Source organism: Gorilla gorilla, chromosome 15 (assembly GCF_029281585.2).
Source record: "Gorilla gorilla gorilla isolate KB3781 chromosome 15, NHGRI_mGorGor1-v2.1_pri, whole genome shotgun sequence".
Taxonomy (NCBI): Eukaryota; Metazoa; Chordata; class Mammalia; order Primates; family Hominidae; genus Gorilla; species Gorilla gorilla.
Genome location: NC_073239.2, coordinates 103232488 through 103257700, shown reverse-complemented (window position 1 = coordinate 103257700; position 25213 = coordinate 103232488). Strand labels below are relative to the sequence as shown.

Here is a 25213-nt window from a genome sequence, read left to right as displayed (position 1 = left end):
TGATGAAACAATCTGTACAACAAACCCCCATGACATATGTTTACCTATTTAAGAAACCTGAACATGTATTCCAAAAGTTAAACTAAACGTTTATAAAATTTTAACAAAGTATATGATTATTTCAATAGTACAGAACAAAACATTTGATAAAATTCAACATTCCATTATGTCAAAAGCTCTCAACAAATAAAGTATAGAAGGAAGGTTCTTCATCATCAACATAATATAGAAGTTGAAAGTGATCCCTCTTAGATCTGGAACAAGCAAAGTTGCCCATTTTCATCACTTTTATTCAACATAGTATTGGAATTTCTATCCGGAAAAATTAGGCAAGAGTAAGAAATAAAGAGCATGTAAATTGGAAAAGAGAAAGTCAAATTGTCTCTTTTTGAAAATGAAATGATCTTATGTATAGAAAAAATTGAAGGCTCCAGCAACAACAAAAAAAACTATCAGAATAAATATACACATTCAGGAAAGCTGCGGAAAACATAATCAACATACAAAAGTAACTAGTATTTCTACATGTCAATAGCAAACTCTGAAAAATAACCAAGAAAGCAATCCCATTTGCAATAGCTGCAAAAAAATCCCTAGGAATAAATTTAACCATGAAGATGAAAAATCTTTACAATGGCAACGATTAAAGATATTTCTATCAAAATACCAATGACATTCTTCAGAGAATTAGGAAAACAATCCTAAAATTTGTATGAAGCTACAAAGTCTTGTTGTAGCCAAAGAGATTCTGAGAAAAAAGAACAAAGCTGGAGACATTACACTGTCTGACTTCATATTACAAAGTATGTACCAAAACAGCATAATGAAGACATAAAAACAGACACATAAATTACTGGAACAGAAAAGGGAGTAGAGAAATAAATTCACAATTTTACAGCAAACTGATTTTAGACAAAGGCACCAAGAACAACTATTAGGGAAAGGATAGTTTCTTCTATAAATGTTGTTGGGAAGACTGGATATCCACATTCAGAATAATGAAACTAGACTCCTATTTCTCACTGCATACAAAAAATCAATTAAAATGAAAGACATAAATGTAAAACCCAAAACTATAAAGGCACTAGAAGAATGAGAGAACTTAGTTGCAAACTATATGTGTAAAAAGAGATTAATATCCAGAATAAATGAAGAACTCAAACAACTGAATAGCAAAAAAACAAATAACCTAATTAAAAAATGGGCAATAAATATAGAGTAGAAGGATAGTTACCAGAGGCTGGAAAGGGTAGTGAGGGTAAGGTTGGAGGGGAAGTAGGGATGGTTAATGGGTACAGAAAGTAGAAAGAATCAATAAGACCCAGCATTTGATAACACAACAGGGTGACTATAGCCAATAATAATTTTAAAAATACATGTAATAATTCTACATATGTATGGGGCACAATGTTATGTTCTGATACATGTATGTATTGTGTAATGATTGAATCAGGATATTTAACATGTTCATAATTGTACATTTTAAAATAACTGAGTGTAATTGAATTATTTGTAACACAGGAGTAAATACTTGAGGTGATGGATATCCCATTTACTCTGATATGATTATTACACATTGCATGCCTGTATCAAAATATCTTAGGTACCCAATCACTATATACACCTATTATGTACTCACAAAAATGAAAAATTAAAAAAAATCAATGGGCATAATACCTAAATAGATATTTCTCCAAATAAGCTATACAAATGGTAAATAAGTATATGTAAAAATGCTCAACATTTGTAACATCAGATAAATGCAAATTAAAACCACCATAAGATATCACTTCATTCCAATTCTAATGACTCTTATGAAAAAGACAAATACCAAATGCTGGTAAGCAAATTTAAAAAGGGAAACTCTTCTACACTGTTTGTGTGAATGTAAACTAGTATAGCCTTTATGAGAAACAGTATACAGATTCCTCAAAATATTAAAAATAAAACTACTATAAGATCTAGAAATCCCAATACTGAATATTTATTCAAAGGAAATGTAATCAGCATGTTGAAGAGAGGTCTGCACTCCTATGCTTATCACAGCACTATTAACAATAGCCAAAATATGGAATCAAGTTAGTGTTCATCAACAGCTTGGATAAAGAAAACTAGTACATATACACAAGGAAACACCACAGCCATAAAAAAGAATGTTATTCTGTCATTTGTGGCAGCCCAGATGAATCTGGATGACATCATGTTAAGTGAAATGGCACCACGTTAAGGCATGGAGAAACAAATAGTGCATGATCTCATTTATATGTGGAAAAATTGAAAAATATATAAGATCATGAACATGTTAAATACCCTGATTTAATCACTACATAATACATACATGTATCAGAACATAACATTGTGCCCCATACATATGTAGAATTATTACATGTAATTTTTTTAAGTCATGAAACATAATGATCCTAAGAGGTAAGAAATATTTTTCAACTATGAAGGATCAAACCATCCTTTCCATTTTGAGGAACAAATGTCTACGTCTGCTTAGTGTGCAGTACAGCTTCTTACAGTTTATAGTTTCATAAACAGAGGTTCATGGATTCTATGTTTTTCCTAAGAATGTAAAACCCAAATAGGAGATTCATCCAGAAATGTATCTTGTTTTTGTTCTAAATAAATTGGTTTAAACTAGATACGAGTAGACAAATCTTGTTTTCTGCGTCAAAAGTTCAAAGAGGATATTAAAGACCTTCACAATTCATACAAATAACTAGAAGTACACTTGAAGTGCCCATCTGCTAATTGGTCCATACTTACCTCCTTCCCTAGTGCCTTCTGAAGCCAGGGAAATGTCAAGCACTTTATAGCCTGTGAGTTGTCTCTGTGGAAAGACTATTAATCAAGTCAAAAATCAATCATTCTAAAATCACATTGTAACATTTAGCTTGAGACCATTCTAGTATTTTCAAAATAAAAATATGAGCTGTCTGTTTATGCTAGAGATTTAAAACCTTAAAAAAAAACTACTTTAAAAAAGGTGAAAATAACAGTCAATTTTGGCTTGGCTGAAAGGTCATTTAATTATTTTTAAATATTCATTCATTGATTCATGCAACTATTTTTTAAAAACTTATTCGTTGATCACTAGACCCAGGTGCTGTTAAGTTAGACTTAGTCTGCAAAGAAACACAATATTGTCGTCCCTTTTGAGAGATGAGTCTGGTCTTATACAAGATCTTTCCTTTGGAGAGATATTATCTTAAGCAAGATTTTACCTTAAAAAAGAAACCGAAAGAAAGCTAGTTGAAATACAAGTTGATATTGGTCGCAATGTTTAAAGCAGTGGCACCATGGTGCAGATTGTAAAGGGTCTGGCTTTAATTTTGTTGACCTTGGACAAGTCGCATAATCTCTTAAAAAGATTTCCTTCTCTGAATAAATGGGAATCATAAAAGAGGTAATCTTACCTTATGACTATGAATATTAAATGAAGTATCTACAGTACAATTAAACTAGCATTAGGAAATGTTTAATAAATATTACCTATTGTTACTATTATTCTTTCAAAAGTATATTCTTTCTGAAGCATCTTTCAAAAGTATATTCTTTCTGAAGCAAAGTCCTTAGTAGGTATAGAATATAAAGCTACTAAGTCTTTATGAAGGAATAGAAAAATCCCACAAAGAACGGTGTAACATGGTATGAAATCCAGCTGCTTACTAGTTTTGCGTAGTAGAAATATTTTTGAAGTGTCATTTGTAAATTAACCCCCTCCTGTCCATGGTCTAATGAGATTTAGAAAGGATGGCAAGTATTTTTGTTTATCTCAAGCCGTTACTCAATTCTTGGTATAAAATCACTATTAGAGATAATTTCTTTCTAATTTCTAGCAAATTATTATGGGACTTAAGTATATTTATGATGGAAAATGATGTAAAGTATATATTTTAATCTCTTTAAGAAAAGAACAAACAAAAATATATGCCTAGAGTTAACATATTGTCATCTGCCCTAGTTAATCCATTGTTGAGTTTCCTTTGACTTTAAGCTTACAAATATTACAGTCCAGCTGTTAGCTGAAACAGGTCTCCTTCTGTCAGAAGTTTGTAAGAAAGAAGTTACTAGGATGTTATACCTCAGTTCCCATAAACTTGAGTGTGATAACAAAGTGGTCTACTCTCAGTTGTGATATCTTTGTAATAATGAATGAAGATGTTCATAATGAGGACGAAATCATTTATTGAGAATTACTGAATCCACATTCTTTAATGAGAATTATGATTATTATGTTCACATATAAGAATGTGGAAGGACAAAAAGTTTCTATTATCAGACTTCAAGTCCTTTTTACTGAGCATCAGGTAAAATTTTGACCAGTGGTTGCAATCTGAAACTTCTGTACATCCCACAATATATCTGAGGCAAGATGTATTTCCCGGGCTTCAGTGCCCAGTCTTTGCCTCTGCACTTACTCAGTATTTAAGATGAACGTATTGATAGATATTGTTCATTAAATCCTCAAAGAAAGTGATATGATTTGGCTCTGTGACCCTACCCAAATATCATATCCAATTGTAATTCCCACATGTTGGGGAAGGGGCCTGGTGGGAGGTGATTTGATTATGTGGGTGGTTCCCCATGCTGTTTTTGTGATAGTGAGTGAGTTCTTATGAGAGCTGATGCTTTAAAAGTGTGTGGCAGTTCCCCCCTTGGTCTTTTTCTCTGACTCCTGCTTTTTCGTAGTAAGACGTGCTTACTTTCCCTTCACCTAATGCCATGATTGTAAACAGTTTTCTCAGGCCTCTTAGCCACGCTTCTTGTTAAGTCTGCAGAACTATGAGTCAAGCTTCTTTTCTTCATAAATTTCCCAGTATTGGACAGTTCTTTATAGCAGTGTAAAAATGAACTAATAGAGAAAGCTTTGTTTCCCTCCAATGTCTGCAAAATTCTGTCATTATTTAGATGATTATTAAACTGACTCTAACTTGACTTCATCTTCATTTGCAACTAAAATGCTTTAGCAACTCTAATCTATCTGTAGGATTAGTATTTGGAGATGTAGGGAAAGTGTCAGATCTCTTAAATATTTTCTTGTTGAGAAGATTCATTCTGTGCTTAGAGTGTGTTGTGAAAATGGATTCTTAATTTTTGCACAAACACGAGTATCATGATAGTTTCTAAGCAGCATCATCACACATATTCTCTACGTGGGACACTAGAGCACTTCACAATTTAATCATATTTTGGGGGGTTACATTTATAACACACTAATTTGCAATTGTTGCTAAGCTATAACGTTTCTCCATTTCATGTTAATCATAAATCCTCAACTAGGTCATCAACCCACAAAATTCAGTCATAATGCTTTTAAGATGTGTACGTCTGAAGTAATAAAATATTTTTACATTATTTAGGAACTGATTCTGAAGATATTTTGGAAAAAAAAACCCAAAAAAACAAAAAACAAGGCTTCCTAAAGAGCTTGAGAATTTTGAGAATTAAAGGGCATTCCCTGAAGCCTTCTGTGAAGATGCAGATGAAAAAGTCACTCATCTGGCAGATTGTTTTCAAAATCAGTTACATGACTTCACATCCAAACATTGCACAATGAGAAGTATTTGATAATAGTGCCTTTGATTGGGTAACTGAAAATAAAATTTGAAACCATAATTCTAACTCAATGGCATGACTAGACCAAAGATGACAGCATGTACCTCTTTCTCTGCTAAAGACAGTAGATTCTTCTTCCTGTTTTTTCAAAAAAATTATTCAGGAATTTTCTGCAAGGCCCGCCTTTGATGCAGCTTTTGTGTCAGACTCTGAATGTCTAGAATTACCTTCCTGTAGGCTAACTCCTGATCGTGTGGTCTTATTTCATTATAATTATCATTATAGTTCTGGCTACAGGGTTCTGCTTAGTTTTCCAGAGTTACAATTCCCTCTTGACTATGATTAAACTGTCTATGGATTCATGGACCTGGAAAATTTAAACAGTCCAATTTAATGAAAAACAATTTTCATAGGCATCTGGCAATGGTCTGAATATTTCTATAAGTTAGCTTTTTGCATATTAAACTTCTAAAAGAAATAATTAAATCAACTTTCATAATAACCCACTTGGAGAAAGTATGTTCTGTATGTTTCCAACAGCCCACTGATTTGTGTATCAGTGTACTTCCTCAGTAGTTTTGGAGAGAAACAGATAATTTATATAAATTATAATCGATAGGGGTCTGCATTGCTGAGCATTTTAGAATAGCCTCTTGGGTATATTATGTAGTTAGAGACTAAGAAATTAATCTTATCTGCTTGGATTCTTTCATTAAGGCAAGATTTAAATCAATTAATTATAATTTAGAAAAATGTTAAAGCAAGAAAGCTTTCAGAATGAAAATTGTATTTGTGTAATTATGAAGAAAGTTCTTTTTACTTCTAAAAGATGGCTTCACAAAATGCCATTTTGCAGGTTCCTTAAGGTGCTTATAAACATTTTCATTATGTTTTTATTTTCCATCTCATGAGCTATGTCAGCTGTGAAAACTAAGCATTTATTAGTGATGGCATGCTAGTTTGCTAAGAAAGATACCTCAGACTCACTCAGAAACAAGCAGATAAACTTTGTGTTATTTTGAATCTTTCAGGCCTGGGCATGATTTGTATAACTATTAAATAACACGATGCTTTCTGGGAGAAATTCAAAAAATAAAACAAAATGAACACATAAAAAACAACTCCATTGAGCCTTAAATGTGATTTTGATTTTACATTATTAGTTGAGGGAGGGGGTAAATGCCCCCTTATGTATTTTGTCTGGCTTTTTCTGGAAGTCTAGATAAATAAGAATTTGGAAAAATTGCTGCTACCCAAATATTTTTATTGACAAACACTTACCAGATGGTAAAGCCAGTTGGGAATGGTGTTTGCCTTTCAGTCAAACTTGATCTGGGTCTCTTCTATTGCTGGTTCTTCTATTTCTCATAGGACAATAAGCCACAGCCCATATATGATATTAACTTTCTGTATATGTAAATAGATAATACCAAGATAGATTTGTGAGTCAAGTAATATAATGAATGTTTACAAGAAAGTATAGATGCGTATCTTTAATACATAACCCTTGAATATCTTTCTATGGAATTAAGAACACTGATTGATGTTTCATTCAAAAGCAAAACCCTATTCAAAAGAATATGGTTTATACAAACAAAAAATTACTTGCTTTAGAACCCAATTCTTGATAAACCTAATGAAAATTAATGCATTTCATGATGGCCAAATATAGTTTATCTCTGTTTTAAAGTTGAAGGTATTTGTAGTGCTAAAAATTCACAGGTAGTCAGTAACTACAATAATGATGCTGGTAAATCTAAATCACAATGTACATTTGGAATCTTAATACTAAGCAATACTAATAAAATATTTGATTAAGCTGACAAAACATTCACTGTTTAAGTAAGTAATTAAGCTAGTGCAATCAACAGAAAACTATTTAAAGAGTCAATGGCCTTTCACGAAAGAAACAAATCTACAGTTTTATCTTGTTTTATAATATCTGCAGGCATGTTTTTCTTCCACACCTCCCCGCCGCCTGTTTTTATTTTTATTTTTTTATTTTTTGTTTTGCTTTCCCTCTTACCAAGCTAATAATCCTTGGGAAACAACAACAAAAAAAAGGACCTTATTCTGTCCCTGCTGTTTATCACTTTCCTGAAATCATAATCCTCTCAGTGTAACTATAATCATCTCTTCAGGAATTAATTGTGATGTCACAGAAGATTATGACATTAAGCGGGAAAGAGGCAGCAGGAAGCTGAGCATTATGAACAGTAAAGATCTGTCTTATGAAAATATATGTTGTACATATTTCATGCCTCTCTTTAAGAATGGCATCAAGTTAAATAAGAATAACTAAATACTTAAGACTGTTAGGCTTTTTTACAGTGTATTTTTATAGAAATTTAAGGGTTAAGCTTTACTGCTTCATTAGAATTTATTATTTTTTCATCAATTGTATCAGAAGGGTAATTTACAGTTATGTATCAGAAGGGTAACATACAGTAATATCAACATGTTTCAGTCAACCACGGACCACACATGCAACGATGTCCATAAGATTGTAATGAACTAAATATTTCCTCTTATTTAGTGGTGTCATAGTCATCATAAGCTCACTGTGCAAGGTGTTACTCATGTGATTGCTGTCTCATGTGTTGTGATCATGGCGTAAACGAACCTACTGCACTTTTATTCATATAAAAGTAAAGCATGTATAATTACAGACAGTACATAAAATTTTCTAATGATAGTGAAGAACTATGTTACTGGTATATATATTTACTATACTATACCCTTAATTATTTTTGAGTGTACTCCTTCTACTTATTAAAGAAATTTACTGGCTTGGCGCAGTGGCTCACGCCTGTAATCCCAGCACTTTGGGAGGCTGAGGTGGGCAGATCACCTGAGGTCAGGAGTTTGAGACCAGCCTGGCCAACATGGTGAAACCCCATCTCTACTAAAACTACAAAATTGGCCGGGTGTGTGGTGCGCCCCTGTAGTCCCAGCTACCTGGGAGGCTGAGGCAGGAGAGTCGCTGGAACCCAGGAAGTGGAGGTTGCAGTGAGCTGAGATTGCACCACTGCCCTCCAGCCTAGGCAACAAAGCGAGACTCTGTCTCAAAAAAAAAAAAAAAAAAAAAAAGAAAGAAAAGAAAAAGAAAAAAAAAAATAAAGACGCATCCTGGGCAACAAAGCAAGACTCTGTCTCAAAAAAAAAGAAAAAAAAAGTAAAGAAATTAACTGTAAAACAGCCTCAGGCAGGTCTTTCAGAAGATATTCCAGAAGAAGGCTTTGTTATCACAGGAGATGACAGCTCCAAGCATGTCACTGTCCCAGAAGACCTCCCAGTGGGACAAGATGTGGAGGTTGAAGACAATGACATTGATCCAGACCCTCTGAAGGCCTAGGCTAATGTGTGTGTTTGTGTCTTAGTTTTTAACCATGAAGTATAAAAAATTTAATTTAAAAAGCTTATAGAATAAGGATATAAAGAAAGAAAAAATATTTGTACAGCTATACGATGTGTTTGTACTTTAAGCTGTTATTACAAGAGTCTGAAAGTTAAAAGTGAGAAAGTTAATAAAGAAAAAATGTTACAGTAAATGAAGATAAATTTATATTTGAAGAAGAACATTTTAAAATAAGTTTAGTGTAACCTAAATATATAGTATTTATAAAGCCTCGAGTAGTGTATAGCAATGTCGTAGACCATCACATTCACTTAACACTCACTCATTGATTCACTCAAAGCAGCTTCCAGTCCTGTAAGCCCCATTCACTGTAAGTGCCCTGTACAGGTGCACCATTTTGTATCTTTTATACTATATTTTACTGTACATTTTCTATGTTTAGATATATTTAGGTACACAAATACTTACCATTGTGTCACAGTTGCCTACAGTATTTACTGCAGTAACAGGCTGTATAGTTTTGTAGCCCAGGAGTGACAAGCTACACCATATAGCCTAGGTGTGTAGTAGGCTATGTTTTCCAGGTTTGTGTAAGTACACTCTGTGATGTTCCCACAATGATAACTCACTTAAACATGCATTTCTCAGAACATATCACCATTGTTAATGGACTCATAACTGCATGTCTTTTCTATTCTGATATTAACTTGTGTTTATCAAAATTTCTTTGGTTGTATTGCAAATAAAATGGTACATCCATCAGAGGCTCTAAACCTTAGCTTCACTTGGGAAGCTAAGATTTTGAACCACTCACATTACAATCATTTGGGAAAAAGTATCGACACCCTGGCTCCATCCCCAGAGCCTCTGATTTAATTTTCCTGGGATAAGATCTGAGTATTAGAAATTTTAAAAAGCTCTCAGGTGATTCTGATGCGCAACCAAAGTTGAGAACCATTGTTCTGTATCATTTTGCTCACAGTAGCCCGCCATCAGGGGAAACATTTATTTTGTTTCTTATGGACTCTTCAGATAGAATTTTAGAGAGAACCATATTTTCTGAGCATTGTTTTACCATCTCAGCATAATTCCAGAATATATCTCAGAATTTAATTTTTAAAAAGTTCACCATCTTATGGACTATTTTGTGTGAGAAGAAGCTGATGTGTGATCTTGGGCCCTGAAATGCTCGTTAATTACCCGGAAATTTGCAGAGCAGCAAAGCATAACATGCTGCGATATTCCTGCAGAAGAAAACCTTCTCCAATGAGTGGCTTTCAGTTCCACAACTGCAGCACCTGGTGAGCTTGATCATGAGCATTTGTGGGACACTTTCCAGTGGCTTCCTAAAATATATGGGATACAGAAGATTTGAGAGGGAGAGACTGGGATGAGAACTAGGTTTCCCTTTATAGTTGTTATGGTTAATCAACTTTAGTGTGTACCACATAAAAGGTATTTGAAAATATGGGAACCTCAAAGGAGCATGAGAAATATTTCCCTTGCCATCCCTCAATTAAAAGCTAAGAGAGGAAACTAGAATTATGTACTCCAGCAGTAAATACATACAGGTATATGATTAGGAAAACATTCTGGGCCATAGATTAACTCCAGAGAGCCTCTGTGGGAATTAGAACTGGAACCTCCTCCAGGTGGCTTCAGGTTCACAGACACAGGACCCATGGTTTAAAGAGTGAGAGCTGTACTTCAGCCCAAGTCATCCCCCAGGCTTGATGATTTGATGCAGTTCACAACATCTCAATTTCTAGGTACAGAGCTGCAAACTATGGGAATAAAAGCAGTTAAGTCATTGCAGAACTCCTAGTAGGGGGAAATTCTTCCCCAACCTTTAGGAACTCTGCCCAAGTCTATACCACTATAGGAGATCCAGGCAGGATGAGGACATGCAGACAACACACTATTCAGAAAGAACGCTGTGTTCAAATAGCGAACCTAATCACTCTTCCTCTGGACCATATTTTCTCCTGATAGTTTGAGCTATAATGAACAGGGACCAACTTAATTAGGCTACTTATGTGGAAATGGATTTATTTTGCAATGGATGTGGATCAAGCTTGTCTTATGACTAGGCACTAGAATTGCAATTAGATACATTTATTTTTCTGAGTATAGCAGTGAAGCTGTGTGTGTGCATTTGTGTGTGTGTTTAATAATTTAAAATACAGCAGTTCATCAGAATGTGTGTGTATGTATATTTATATAAATTGTTATAGACGAAGCAGAAATTTTGTACACTAATTTATAAGGACTGTTGAATTGCCGGACACACATCAAGCCCAAAGATGTCAGCTGAGCAAGGAAGGAGAAGACCAGGGAACAAAAAAAATGCAAGAGGCAAAAAAATCCAAAAGAAGAGCAAACAGGAAGGGAGAAGTAGTAAAACATGCTTGAGCAGGAAAGGATGAGGACTGAAAAAGCCAGGATATTTTAAATTACATGCACACGTTTTGTTGTAATGTATAGCGATATAACCTCTATTATCTCCAAAATAGGATTAAAAGTGGATTGCAAATAGTGATCTGGGTAAATTATATTTTGAGGAAATCAAAGAACAAAGATTTTATTCTTGAGCCCTTGCAGGATGGAGAAATGAAATAGCCACAAAAAGCTGAGGTAAAAGAGATTGAGAAATCAGCAAAAGTATGAAATCACAGTTGGCAATGACTACAGTGAACCACACGGAGCTCTTTTCTGTGTGAGATGATAGACTGCAGGTAAAGTACTTGACATAGCACTTCGCATATAGAAAACATGCCATAAATGAAAATATTATCACTATTAATTTGTTATTATTAGTGACAATAGATAATAGTTTTAAGTAATCTCATACAGTATGAAGATTCATTTGAAGGGATATGATATCTAAATTTAGATAAGGGTAAGTTATGGTGTGGTTTAATATTCTGGAATACACTGGCTTAATTAGAAGTATATTTAGTATCTAAGAACGTTTGATTCCAATAGTATTAAAAAGGAAGATCCTACTGATTTGTTTTGTTCAAGCTTCTACTTACACCCATTAGCAAAGAAAACCAAAGTCAAATTTCCCTTGAGCTTGGTGTTATGCTCAATAATAACAAAATAAGCCAGGCAGAAGAAACTTGGTATAGAAACCCAGATTTCTGAAGACACCTATATTTTTCAATTTCAATGTTTGTGCTTATGAGAAATAAAAAAGACAAGTAAATAAGAGATTGGGGAGTAGGGATGGGAATGGATCCATTATTTCACTTAATTCTCCTGGGGAAATATCCCTGGCAGGATGCATGTTCATTTTTTGCACTTTCTGCAGATTGCTTTTATTAAACAACTTTTTAAAAGCCTATGCTTTTGATATATTAAAACAATAAGGGTAAATCTACATCTACTACTGAGATAAATTACCCCCAGATCTAATCTAGAGAAAATGCATTTTCACCCTCATAATAACACTAGAAAAGGAGCTAGTGATCAGATTTCCTATTAGTGAAAATAAGCACTTTAATAAACTGCTTGGTATCTCCCAGGTATTATAAATGGCAGCTGCTATTAGAATTGGTCTCAATAATGTAATAGATCACCAAATAAAACCACATACCTTAATGGAGCATAAATTAAATACAGTCTTTGGATGGCTTCAACATGTAAATGGAGTTTTCGAAAAATGTTTTAATTTTCCATTTAATAATCTTACCAGCTTTGCACAATGGAGAATAGTAAAGTCTCCATCCCTCCTGATCTTTATGATATAAACCATAACCAACAACACTTTCTGCTTTAATCTTACTAATTTTAAGGCAAAAGCTCCTGATACTAAGTTCATTAAAGTAAAATCTTAAAAGAGCATACAAGTGAAGTATGAATAATGATAGAGCTTATTTAATATTTTGTCTTGTTACTATTTTTAGATAAAATACATTTAGATTTTAAAAGCTGTATTTCATGTGTATGTGTGTATATGTACGTGCATTTATTTCTGCATTTCAATATTAAGCTACCTGCAGTTTATGTATTCTAATTAAGGCACAGTTAGTAATACATTTAAAACTTTAAAAAATTAGAGAATGATCATTAGTAATTTTAACCATATCTAATGTCTGTATTCTATTATTATGCTAATATTTTATTATAGCACACTTATTTTATTACTAATATCCTCTTCCTTTACACATGATGACAAAATATATGTGTATACGGATATATTTACTTATAGGCATATCATAATAATTAGCTGCTCTAATGTCAAATATTTATCACAAGAAATATCATAAGCATAGCCAAAAATTTTATATATCTGTATGAATAACACAAAGGCTTTTTAAGAAAAACAAATTGTCATCTAGAAGTTGTCATTAGAGAAGCAGATTCAAATAATCCATCTCGTTAAATCAGGCACTCCAATATTTACCAGCAAAGTCTCAGATGTTTGGTCATAAAATATAGTTCCATTTTTTTAAATAATTGAAATTATTAGTTATGTTCTCAATTGCCAAATAACCTAAACCCACATGACTAAAAATGGACCAAATTGGAGCTAACTAAACTATTGAGACAAATAAAGAGAAACATTTAGTCAGAACTGGAGGTTGCACTACCTAAACTTTTGGCAAAAATAACATCTCCCGGTCTTACATTAAGAAGGGAAGGCCTAAGGGAAGACTTTTGTTGAGGCTGTCGAAGTTTGTTTGCTAAAATGTTGACTTAGATTGTGTTTCGGTTTGCTATACTTTAATCTCTATATCTAATGGATTTACCAACTATTTGACTACAGTTTTCAATGTCCTCCTATTTCTCTCTACATATGCAGACATTAAGACAGAGTCTCTTAAAAAAATAGTGTCTCTTTGGTATTTATGGTCAAACAAATATTATAGTAACAGTAATATATGGATGTACACATTAATGCCTAAGAAACTATGTAGGGTTTATTAAATTTATTTTCTAAATTGTGTTATTAGAAGTACAGCATATTTTTATAATGGTTCTTAATTATGTCTGGTTATTAACTGCAGTGACCTGGTCTGCACCTATATCAAGACTGGTAAAGTTGAATAGCTCTATTTCATCTTCCCCTGTGACACCACCAGTGACCTTCCTAAAACAGTCTGTTTGATTGATTTCAGATGATTATTTTCTTAAAGCAAAAATGTCAATTTTCATCTAATGTATTGGGTTATTCAGCATAATTTTATAATCTGACAAAAATTTGAATATTAAGCTGAAATGTAGTTATGAATACACAAAGTAGCAGCAGATGATACACAGTAGTATTCTATTTATGCATTTCCTTGGAAAAACAAGAAGAGAGAAAAAGGGAGAAATTCTATAAACAAATGAGAAAATTATCAGCTGCAGCATTTTTTTTCCCATTTACCCTGGAATTTTCAGTGGTCACCACTCTTAGCTATCCTCCTTTTACTCAGTTATCTGTAGTCCCACAGACTACTCTGTGAGCCTGACTGAATGATAAAGCTTATGAGTCCTGGATTCGTACTCTGGAAAAGCGGTGTCTGACCAGGTGGTCCACTGCAGCTCCAAACTCCTATGAGCTGGCTGTGAAACCAAGACTGAGAAATCCCAGGGCTATGGTATTTCTACCTTGCCAGCAAGTCTTTCGATTCCAGGGGTCATGTTACCTTTCAATTCTGCTAAATCTATTAGCTTTATGGGAGTATTGCCTGATGTAGTGCTGAATGTTCTTCCTTTAGCATTCCAGGAACAGAGCAGGGCAATTAGCTTCTGCTTTAGCTGAATTATATATCTGTGCAGCTAGAAAACCATGGCTCACATTACAGGTAAATTGGGTATTTAATTTAGACTATAATATAGTCCTAAACTCCCTGTGATAGTTCCCATTCCCATTCTTCTCTCCTTGGATGAACTGGCATAGGTCTAATTTTTAGAATGAAAAGCAAAGAACATACTCAGTTTAGGCTGTCACAGCATAGAGACAAAAATATAATTCAGAATTATCTTCTTTTAAAATAAGTCTTTAAATTGACAGTGCAGTATTGTATACTACATAATACAAGCCTTTTATGTGTCATATTAATATACTACCTTAAAATCTTGACAATTTACACTGATATTTTGCATTAACATTGCAGTTAACTACTTGGTTAAACAGCAGCCACAGAATAAGATAGTATTTTAGTGGCTTATTTTTTTTTCTCTGGTGGTATTATTACTGCAAATTATTACAGAAGTAATAATTTGCTCACCATGACATCTATTGTATCTTAGGACCTTTCACTAAATACCCAAATGCATGATTTTATAAGGGTCTGCATTTGTTGAGTAAGTACTGCTATAAAGATTCTTTTTCTCTTTGACACCCAAAGTGCAACATGGACATATTTATTAGTAAAATATATAATCATACCAGGAAAGCTCTTTTGTAGATTTGTCTAAGATCTAAGTAAGTTTTTCTGATTCTTGTTTGGAATCAGAAATTTGCTTTCGGTTCACATAGTGACTGTGAAATTGCATTTTAAATATGCTATATGGTTAGAAAGTCTTATTTTACTTACAAAACATGATATCAAGAGAAAAGGCAGGTAAGTCAGTCAGCAACTCCAGGGCATCATTTTTGACTTGATTTAGGATAATGCTTTTCTTGATGCAAAAATATCCATTTTGATCTCCTTTACCGGGCTACTTAAGGTGACTTTATGATTCAGCAAAATATGTATTTTTAACAGAAATATACACTTATAGAAAGTAGTAGCAGAGTATGTACAACTGTATTTTATTTAATTACACATTTCCAAAGAAATAAAAGAGAAAGACCTCTTATGAACTATAAAAATTGTTTGAGAAAGTAGAAACACCCACAACAGAAAAACAAAACAAAACAAAAAACATATAAACTAAATTTTCTTATTCATCTTTGGTTTCCTAAAGCAGTCATGTCCTCATCATGCCCAGGTTAACTTCTTCTAAACAAGAGGTGCCTAATATTCTACTTTTCTTTCAATCGTCCGCAGACTATTTCACATGTGTTGTTCCAGTTAAAACAAAAGTCCATTCCATTTATCTGTTAGAGAATATTAGTTAGAGAAGTTTTTCCCAATTTGTTTTGAAACAAGCCTTCTTTATTGTTTGTTCAGACAGCTGTGGTTCAAAAATGTCATTTTTTTTTATTTTTACTATACTTTAAGTTTGAGGGTACATGTACAAAACGTGCAGGTTTGTTACATACATATACATACATGTGCCATGTTTGTGTGCTGCACCCATTAACTCGTCATTTAACATTAGGTATATCTCCTAATGCTATCCCTCCCCCTTCCCCCACCCCAGAACAGGCCCCAGTGTGTGATGTTCACCTTCCTGTGTCCATGTGTTCTCATTGTGCAGTTCCCACCTATGAGTGAGAACATGCGGTGTTTGGTTTTTTGTCCTTGCGATAGTTTGCTGAGAATGATGGTTTCCAGCTTCATCCATGTCCCTACAAAGGACATGAACTCATCATTTTTTATGGCTGCATAGTATTCCATGGTGTATATGTGCCACATTTTCTTAATCCAGTCTATCATTGTTGGACATTTGGGGTGGTTCCAAGTCTTTGCTATTGTGAATAGTGCCACAGTAAACATACGTGTGCACGTGTCTTTATAGTAGCATGATTTATAATCCTTTGGATATATACCCAGTAATGGGATTGCTGGGTCAAATGGTATTTCTAGTTCTAGATCCCTGAGGAATTGCCACACTGTTTTTAAAAATTTGAAACCTTATGGGTATTTTGTGTTTTGAACATTCTTAAAGATGTGCATTGCAAGATGTAGGATGAAGTCCAGTAGCTTCCTCAGTCTACTGGAGGAGTGCTGTGCCCTCTCAATTTGTATAATTCAACACTTTCTACTAGAGATCTGACTTTGCAGCAACATCACAATGCAAACATTACATGACTAGACATACCCCATGTATATTCCAGGCATATAGTGGGAGAAGTTGTCTAGAGAATGCTCTGAGGAGGAATAACGGAGGGCGATATTCTCAGAATGTGAAATTGCAGGGAGCTAATCAACATCGGCTGTTACATGATTCACACACTGTTTCCAGCTACAACTATGGTGGGAAGGGCAGGGAAAGGGAGTGGGAAAGAACAAGAGAAGGAGGAGGAGGTGGTGGAGGAGGAGGAGAAAAGGAAAGATGAGGACAGGAAGAAAAACAAGGAGATTAGGCCAAAAGGTGATAGGAAGGTTGATTTTCTTCATGAAGCAATTAAGATCCTCTGACAGGTGTGCTTGACCTATTTTTCATCAGGAACATTTTTTTTCGTCTTTGAAATAATGGGCTCACTTTGCCAGAAGATGAATATTCTTTCCTATAAAAACTTTGGATAAAAATTCAAGTTTCCCATAGACCTTCCAAAGTTGATATACTTCAAGTTAAGGAGAATAATTAAGGACCCTAGACTTTGATTTACATTACCTTCTTCTAGGAAAAGACACTGATTGGCCACCATCACACCAGAGGCTCAAAAAATACCCTTCTTCATCAACTAACTGATGGGTGTGCACATGGAGGAGGCACAGAGGCAGCCATCTGCTCTGCTCTTATGATATTCTGGTGCTTTTTTAATGCTTGATGTATCGGAATAAAACTCCCTCTGTCATTTCCTTTCTATCTTATAGCTCCCCAAAGTTAACTGCAATTAGCAAATTTACCTTCCTACACACACCTTGCTCTTGTCTTATGGTTCTTCTTGAAGACTGCAACAGGAGACTTCAACATGTTTTGCTTTCATTTACTCTCAAAAAATTGCCCACATTTTTAAATATTTCATCATAATTTTAGATGTTTATTTTTGGTTAATAAGAGATAATATTACATATTTTGTAAGGTGAAATGAGGATTTACTGTAATTGAAATAAATATTTTATACTTTGATAAAATGAGTTTTAAATACATTGTTGAAGAATGCACACCCAATCTTAAATAATCACGTAAATTTTTCATGCTTGGGTTTCACTTCCTGTAACATGAGAAATTCAGTCATGCTAGGAAAATAGTCAGCTAAGTTTAAAAGTATCAGGTTCAGTAACTTCTAATGCATTAGCCCTTTTGAATTCAGAACATTCTAACACTCCAGATATTTATATGTTAAATGCAAAGGAAAGCAGGAGACTAATGCGTTTAAGACATATCCATGAATCATTAAAGGAGTTACTGCAAAACTTTAATATTTTTTTCTGCAGTTAAGGGCAGTGTTTGTGTGTGTGTGTGTGTAAAATGAGAAAGACTAATAGGAACGTGAGCAATCTCACGCAGCTGAAGAAAGAGACAGTGTGGAAATGAAGGAGTTGGAAATTAAGGACCTAGAAATCGAGTCTCATAAAACTATCTCCTTGGAAAACCTTTATGAACCAACAGGCCTTCTTGTCTAAAGACTGATGATCTCAGTATAAAACTCAAGATTCTTGACATGGCTCAGAAGTCTTGATTTGGCTCTGCCTACTGCTTCAGAACCCTCATCAATCCCTTCTCACCTTTGCTTTCTATCCAGAGAAACCAAGTGCTTGAGATGCTTCATAAACCATGATATTTCACTAAGTCATCTCTTTGATCTCGCCACTTATCAGATAGGAAGGATATATCTTTTATTTGTACACACATGCAGATGAGGTTAACATTATGATATGGTTTGGCTGTGTCCCCACCCAAATTTCATCTTGAACCATAGCTCCCACAATTCCCACATGTAGTGGGAGGGACCCGGTGGGGGATAATTGAATCATGGGGGTGGGTCTTTCCCATGCTATTCTCATGATAGTGAATAAGTCTCAAAAGATCCGATGACTTCATAAAGGGGAGTTTCCCTGCACAAATTCTCTTCTCTTGTCTGCCACCATATGAGACGTGCCTTTCACCTTGTGCCATGATTGTGAGGCCTCCCCAGCCAGGTGGACCATGAGTTCATTAAACCTCTTTCTTTTGTAAATTGCCCAGTCTTGGGTATGTCTTTATCATCATCCTGAAAACAGATTAATACACATTAATATGTCATTCAAACGAATGTAGGGTTAAGTTGTTCAATTCATTGGATAATTACCGACTCTATACTTGGTGGTAATATGTTCATATTTGACTCTTGTAAGAGGCAGGGTTTGGGCATATTTTAACCCTACTCTAAGTCCTATAATTATTACCAACTCCAAACTATTAAACACCAGAATGATCAGCCCTTGAATGTAACAACTGCCGAATTCGATTCCTCTCAAACATTACTCAAAGTTAAGACTTAAGGGGCAAAATATTAACCAACTCTGCCAATGCAACCCTTATATGCCACTTCTTAATTTCTTCTTCATAGATTTAAGAGTAGTGGCACCCCTTTCATGAAGTGCAGAAGTGCATGCTCCTCCATGTTTGCTGCTGCAGCTGACTGTTAACATTGGGAAATTACTACTTTTTCTCTGCTAGGATACAAGATGGAGCTGGTGAGGAGTGTGGGGGATGGAAAGAGCCCAAAGTTATAGAGGAAGGGTAACGTTGTTTCTTTACTCCAGTTGAAACTTTCTTTATTTCAGTTCTAAATAAATATTAGTTTTTAAATATTTTAGGCAAAATTTAAGTAGTTGGAAGTGATATATATTTATTTTAAACATATATTTACAATATACAATATTATATAATCTTAATAGTGTTTATATATCTAAATATATGTATATTACAAGTATCTTTAAAGGAAAAGCATGTTTAGCTCTGTTAGCTGACTCATTGTCAAAAACAATTATAGCCAAGTGCCATGAAATTTGCCCATATGATCACTTCTCCGAAAAATGTGAAGTGTATTCTTGCATTTTCACATTAACAAGCATTGAAAAGCGTAAGTATTTTTTTGCTCCTCCATGGGGATATCAGTTGGTCTACAAATACAATGCACATATGGTAGAAGTTATAATGATGGAATACAAAGAAGGATAAAGAAAATGAAATCAAATGAATCTATCAAGATGATAATATAATCTTTCTCCTTTGACTCACTATAAACATCATGTAATAGATTAACTGTTATACAAAATTACAACCTAGTAGACAGGCTAAACCTCACTTTGACCACCATCAAGTCCCAGTCCCCTCCTACAGGAAACACCTGTCAACAGTTTGCTGTATCATCCCTTTTCAGATGTTTTTCTATGTATTTTCATACATATATATGTATCCTTATAAAATAATACAGTTCGGTAACTTTTTGTGTAAATAGTTTTGAAGCATATGCATAAAATACTTCCCTTAATATATAACTAATACCAATTTGTCTATTTATAATTGGCATATGGAACATCATATAGCATTACCATGTTATAGTTAATTTAGATATTTCACTATCACGGAAATACAGAGTTTTTTTTTTTCTTTCAAATTACACTGTCAAATGCTATGATGCAGTTTAGGTTTATATATATATATATAAATATAAACACACACACATATACACACACACATATATAGACATAAATATACACATATTTATTCTGTGTCTTTTATACATGTGTTATAGTGGCTATTCAGTTGAATTGCTGGCTTTGAGACCGTGGACATTTTTATTATTATTATTTAGGAAATTCTGCAGAGGGTCAGAATGCAGATCTATCCAAACTCTACAAGTTGTGAAACTTTCATTATTTTTTGTTTTTATTTGCATTAGTCAAGCTACTGCTAAAGTTAATTTATTTTTCTTACATTCTTAGTCATCTTTATGTACTTTTCTATAAATTGCCTAGTCATAGACATAATCCATTTTATTGGCTTGCCTCCATTTTCTTGATATTTTAGGATACCTTTCTATATTTTGGAGAGTAATTTTTAGACTTATTAACGTTTTTGCTTTGTTGTGTGGTTATAACCTCCAGTAATATATTGTACTGTTGCTTGGGTAAATTCAACACTATGTGATTTCTTATGTTGATAATATGGTTTTAAGTATATTAATGAGAAAGGTATCTCCTTTTTTTTACATTTTATTTTATTATTATTATACTTTAAGTTTTAGGGTACATGTGCACAATGTGCAGGTTAGTTACATATGTGTACATGTGCCATGCTGGTGTGCTGCACCCATTAACTCATCATTTAGCGTTACATATATCTCCTAATGCTATCCCTCCCCCCTCCCCCCACCCCACAACAGTCCCCAGAGTGTGATGTTCCCCTTCCTGTGTCCATGTGTTCTCATTGTTCAATTCCCACCTATGAGTGAGAATATGTGGTGTTTGGTTTTTTGTCCTTGTGATAGTTTACTGAGAATGATGACTTCCAATTTCATCCATGTCCCTATAAAGGACGTGAACTCATCATTTTTTATGGCTACATAGTATTCCATGGTGTATATGTGCCACATTTTCTTAAGTCTATCATTGTTGGACATCTGGGTTGGTTCCAAGTCTTTGCTATTGTGAATAATGCCGCAATAAACATGCATGTGCATGTGTCTTTATAGTAGCATGATTTATAGTCCTTTGGGTATATACCCAGTAATGGGATGGCTGGGTCAAATGGTATTTCTAGTTCTAGATCCCTGAGGAATCACCACACTGACTTCCACAATGGTTGAACTAGTTTACAGTCCCACCAACAGTGTAAAAGTGTTCCTATTTCTCCACTTCCTCTCCAGTACCTGTTGTTTCCTGACTTTTTAATGATTGCCATTCTAACTGGTGTGAGATGGTATCTCATTGTGGTTTTGATTTGCATTTCTCTGATGGCCAGTGATGGTGAGCATTTTTTCATGTGCTTTTGGGCTGCATATATGTCTTCTTTTGAGAAGTGTCTGTTCATATCCTTTGCCCACTTTTTGATGGGGTTGTTTGTTTTTTCCTTGTAAATTTGTTTGAGTTCTTCGTAGATTCTGGATATTAGCTCTTTGTCAGATGAGTAGGTTGTGAAAATTTTCTCCCATTTTGTAGGTTGCCCGTTCACTCTGATGGTAGTTTCTTTTGCTTTGCAGAAGCTCTTTAGTTTAATTAGATCCCATTCGTGAATTTTGGCTTTTGTTGCCATTGCTTTTGGTGTTTTAGACATGAAGTCCTTGCCCATGCCTATGTCCTGAATGGTAATGCCTAGGTTTTCTTCTAGGGTTTTTATGGTTTTAAGTCTAACGTTTAAGTCTTTAATCTGCCTTGAATTAATTTTTGTACAAGGTGTAAGGAAGGGATCCAGTTTCAGCTTTCTACATATGGCTAGCCAGTTTTCCCAGCACCATTTATTAAATAGGGAATCCTTTCCCCATCGCTTGTTTTTCTCAGGTTTGTCAAAGATCAGATAGTTGTAGATATGCAGCGTTATTTCTGAGGGCTCTGTTCTGTTCCATTGATCTATATCTCTGTTTTGGTACCAGTACCATGCTGTTTTGGTTACTGTAGCCTTGTAGTATAGTTTGAAGTCAGGTAGTGTGATGCCTCCAGCTTTGTTCTTTTGGCTTATGATTGACTTGGCAATGCGGGCTCTTTTTTGGTTCCATATGAACTTTAAAGTAGTTTTTTCCAATTCTGTGAAGAAAGTCATTGGTAGCTTGATGGGGATGACATTGAATCTATAAATTACCTTGGGCAGTATGGCCATTTTCACGATATTGATTCTTACTACCCATGAGCATGGAATGTTCTTCCATTTCTTTGTATCCTCTTTTATTTCATTGAGCAGTGGTTTGTAGTTCTCCTTGAAGAGGTCCTTCATGTCCCTTGTAAGTTGGATTCCTAGGTATTTTATTCTCTTTGAAGCAATTGTGAATGGGAGTTCAGTCATGATTTGGCTCTCTGTTTGTCTGTTGTTGGTGTATAAGAATGCTTGTGATTTTTGTACATTGATTTTGTATCCTGAGACTTTGCTGAAGTTGCTTATCAGCTTAAGGAGATTTTGGGCTGAGACAATGGGGTTTTCTAGATATACAATCATGTCGTCTGCAAACAGGGACAATTTGACTTCCTCTTTTCCTAATTGAATACCCTTTATTTCTTTCTCCTGCCTGATAGCCCTGGCCAGAACTTCCAACACTATGTTGAATAGGAGTGGTGAGAGAGGGCACCCCTGTCTTGTGCTAGTTTTCAAAGGGAATGCTTCCAGTTTTTGCCCATTCAGTATGATATTGGCTGTGGGTTTGTCATAGATAGCTCTTATTATTTTGAGATACGTCCCATCAATACCTAATTTATTGAGAGTTTTTAGTGTGAAGGGTTGTTGAATTTTGTCAAAGGTCTTTTCTGCATGTATTGAGATAATCATGTGGTTTTTGTCTTTGGTTCTGTTTATATGCTGGATTACATTTATTGATTTGCATATATTGAACCAGCCTTGCATCCCAGGGATGAAGCCCACTTGATCATGGTGGATAAGCTTTTTGATGTGCTGCTGGATTCAGTTTGCCAGTATTTTATTGAGGATTTTTGCATCAATGTTCATCAAGGATATTGGTCTAAAATTCTCTTTTTTGGTTGTCTCTACCCGGCTTTGCTATCAGGATGATGCTGGCCTCATAAAATGAGTTAGGGAGGATTCCCTCTTTTTCTATTGATTGGAATAGTTTCAGACGGAATGGTACCAGTTCCTACTTGTACCTCTGGTAAAATTCGGCTGTGAATCCATCTGGTCCTGGACTCTTTTTGGTTGGTAAGCTATTGATTATTGCCACAATTTCAGAGCCTGTTATTGGTCTATTCAGAGATTCAACTTCTTCCTGGTTTAGTCTTGGGAGGGTGTATGTGTCGAGGAATTTATCCATTTCTTCTAGATTTTCTAGTTTATTTGCATAGAGGTGTTTGTAGTATTCTCTGATGATAGTTTGTATTTCTGTGGGATCAGTGGTGATATCCCCTTTATCATTTTTTATTGTGTCTATTTGATTCTTCTCTCTTTTCTTCTTTATTAGTCTTGCTAGCGGTCTATCAATTTTGTTGATCCTTTCAAAAAACCAGCTCCTGGATTCATTAATTTTTTGAAGGGTTTTTTGTGTCTCTATTTCCTTCAGTTCTGCTCTGATTTTAGTTATTTCTTGCCTTCTGCTAGCTTTTGAATGTGTTTGCTCTTGCTTTTCTAGTTCTTTTAATTGTGATGTTAGGGTGTCAATTTTGGATCATTCCTGCTTTCTCTGGTGGGCATTTAGTGCTATAAATTTCCTTCTACACACTGCTTTGAATGCGTCCCAGAGATTCTGGTATGTTGTGTCTTTGTTCTTGTTAGTTTCAAAGAACATCTTTATTTCTGCCTTCATTTCGTTATGTACCCAGTAGTCATTCAGGAGCAGGTTGTTCAGTTTCCATGTAGTTGAGCGGCTTTGAGTGAGTTTCTTAATCCTGAGTTCTAGTTTGATTGCACTGTGGTCTGAGAGACAGTTTGTTATACTTTCTGTTCTTTTACATTTGCTGAGGAGAGCTTTACTTCCAACTATGTGGTCAATTTTGGAATAGGTGTGGTGTGGTGCTGAAAAAAAATGTATATTCTGTTGATTTGGGGTGGAGAGTTCTGTAGATGTCTATTAGGTCCTCTTGGTGCAGAGCTGAGTTCAATTCCTGAGTATCCTTTTTAACTTTCTGTCTCATTGATTTGTCTAATTTTGATAGTGGGGTGTTAAAGTCTCCCATTTTTATTGTGTGGGAGTCTAAGTCTCTTTGTAGGTCACTCAGGACTTGCTTTATGAATCTGGGTGTTCCTGTATTGGGTGCATGTATATTTAGGATAGTTAGTTCTTCTTGTTGAATTGATCCCTTTACCATTATGTAATGTCCTTCTTTGTCTCTTTTGACCTTTGTTGGTTTAAAGTCTGTTTTATCAGAGACTAGGATTGCAACCCCTGCCTTTTTTTGTCTTCCATTTGCTTGGTAGATCTTCCTCCATCCTTTTATTTTGAGCCTATATGTGTCTCTGCACGTGAGATGGGTTTCCTGAATACAGCACACTGATGGGTCTTGACTCTTTATCCAATTTGCCAGTCTGTGTCTTTTAATTGGAGCATTTAGTCCATTTACATTTAAAGTTAATATTGCTATGTGTGAATTTGCTCCTGTCATTATGACGTTAGCTGGTTATTTTGCACGTTAATTGATGCAGTTTCTTCCTAGCCTCAATGTTCTTTACAATTTGGCATGATTTTGCAGTGGCTGGTACCAGTTGTTCCTTTCCATGTTTAGTGTTTCCTTCAGGAGCTCTTTTAGGGCAGGCCTGGTGGTGACAAAATCTCTCAGCATTTGCTTGTCTGTAAAGTATTTTATTTCTCCTTCACTTATGAAGCTTAGTTTGGCTGGATATGAAATTCTGGGTAGAAAATTCTTTTCTTTAAGAATGTTG

At 34.7% G+C, this 25213-nt stretch overlaps 1 long non-coding RNA gene across 1 annotated transcript; it reads right to left on the bottom strand.

Moving 5' to 3' along the window:
* Positions 1 to 2795: 2795 nt before the first annotated feature.
* On the bottom strand, positions 2796 to 7644 carry LOC129526591 (uncharacterized). Its single transcript, XR_008671259.2, has 3 exons — positions 7592 to 7644; positions 6847 to 6972; positions 2796 to 2847 (listed from the first exon to the last, which is right to left on the bottom strand). It is a non-coding gene; the product is annotated as an uncharacterized lncRNA (long non-coding RNA).
* Between the last annotated feature and the right edge of the window lie 17569 nt (positions 7645 to 25213).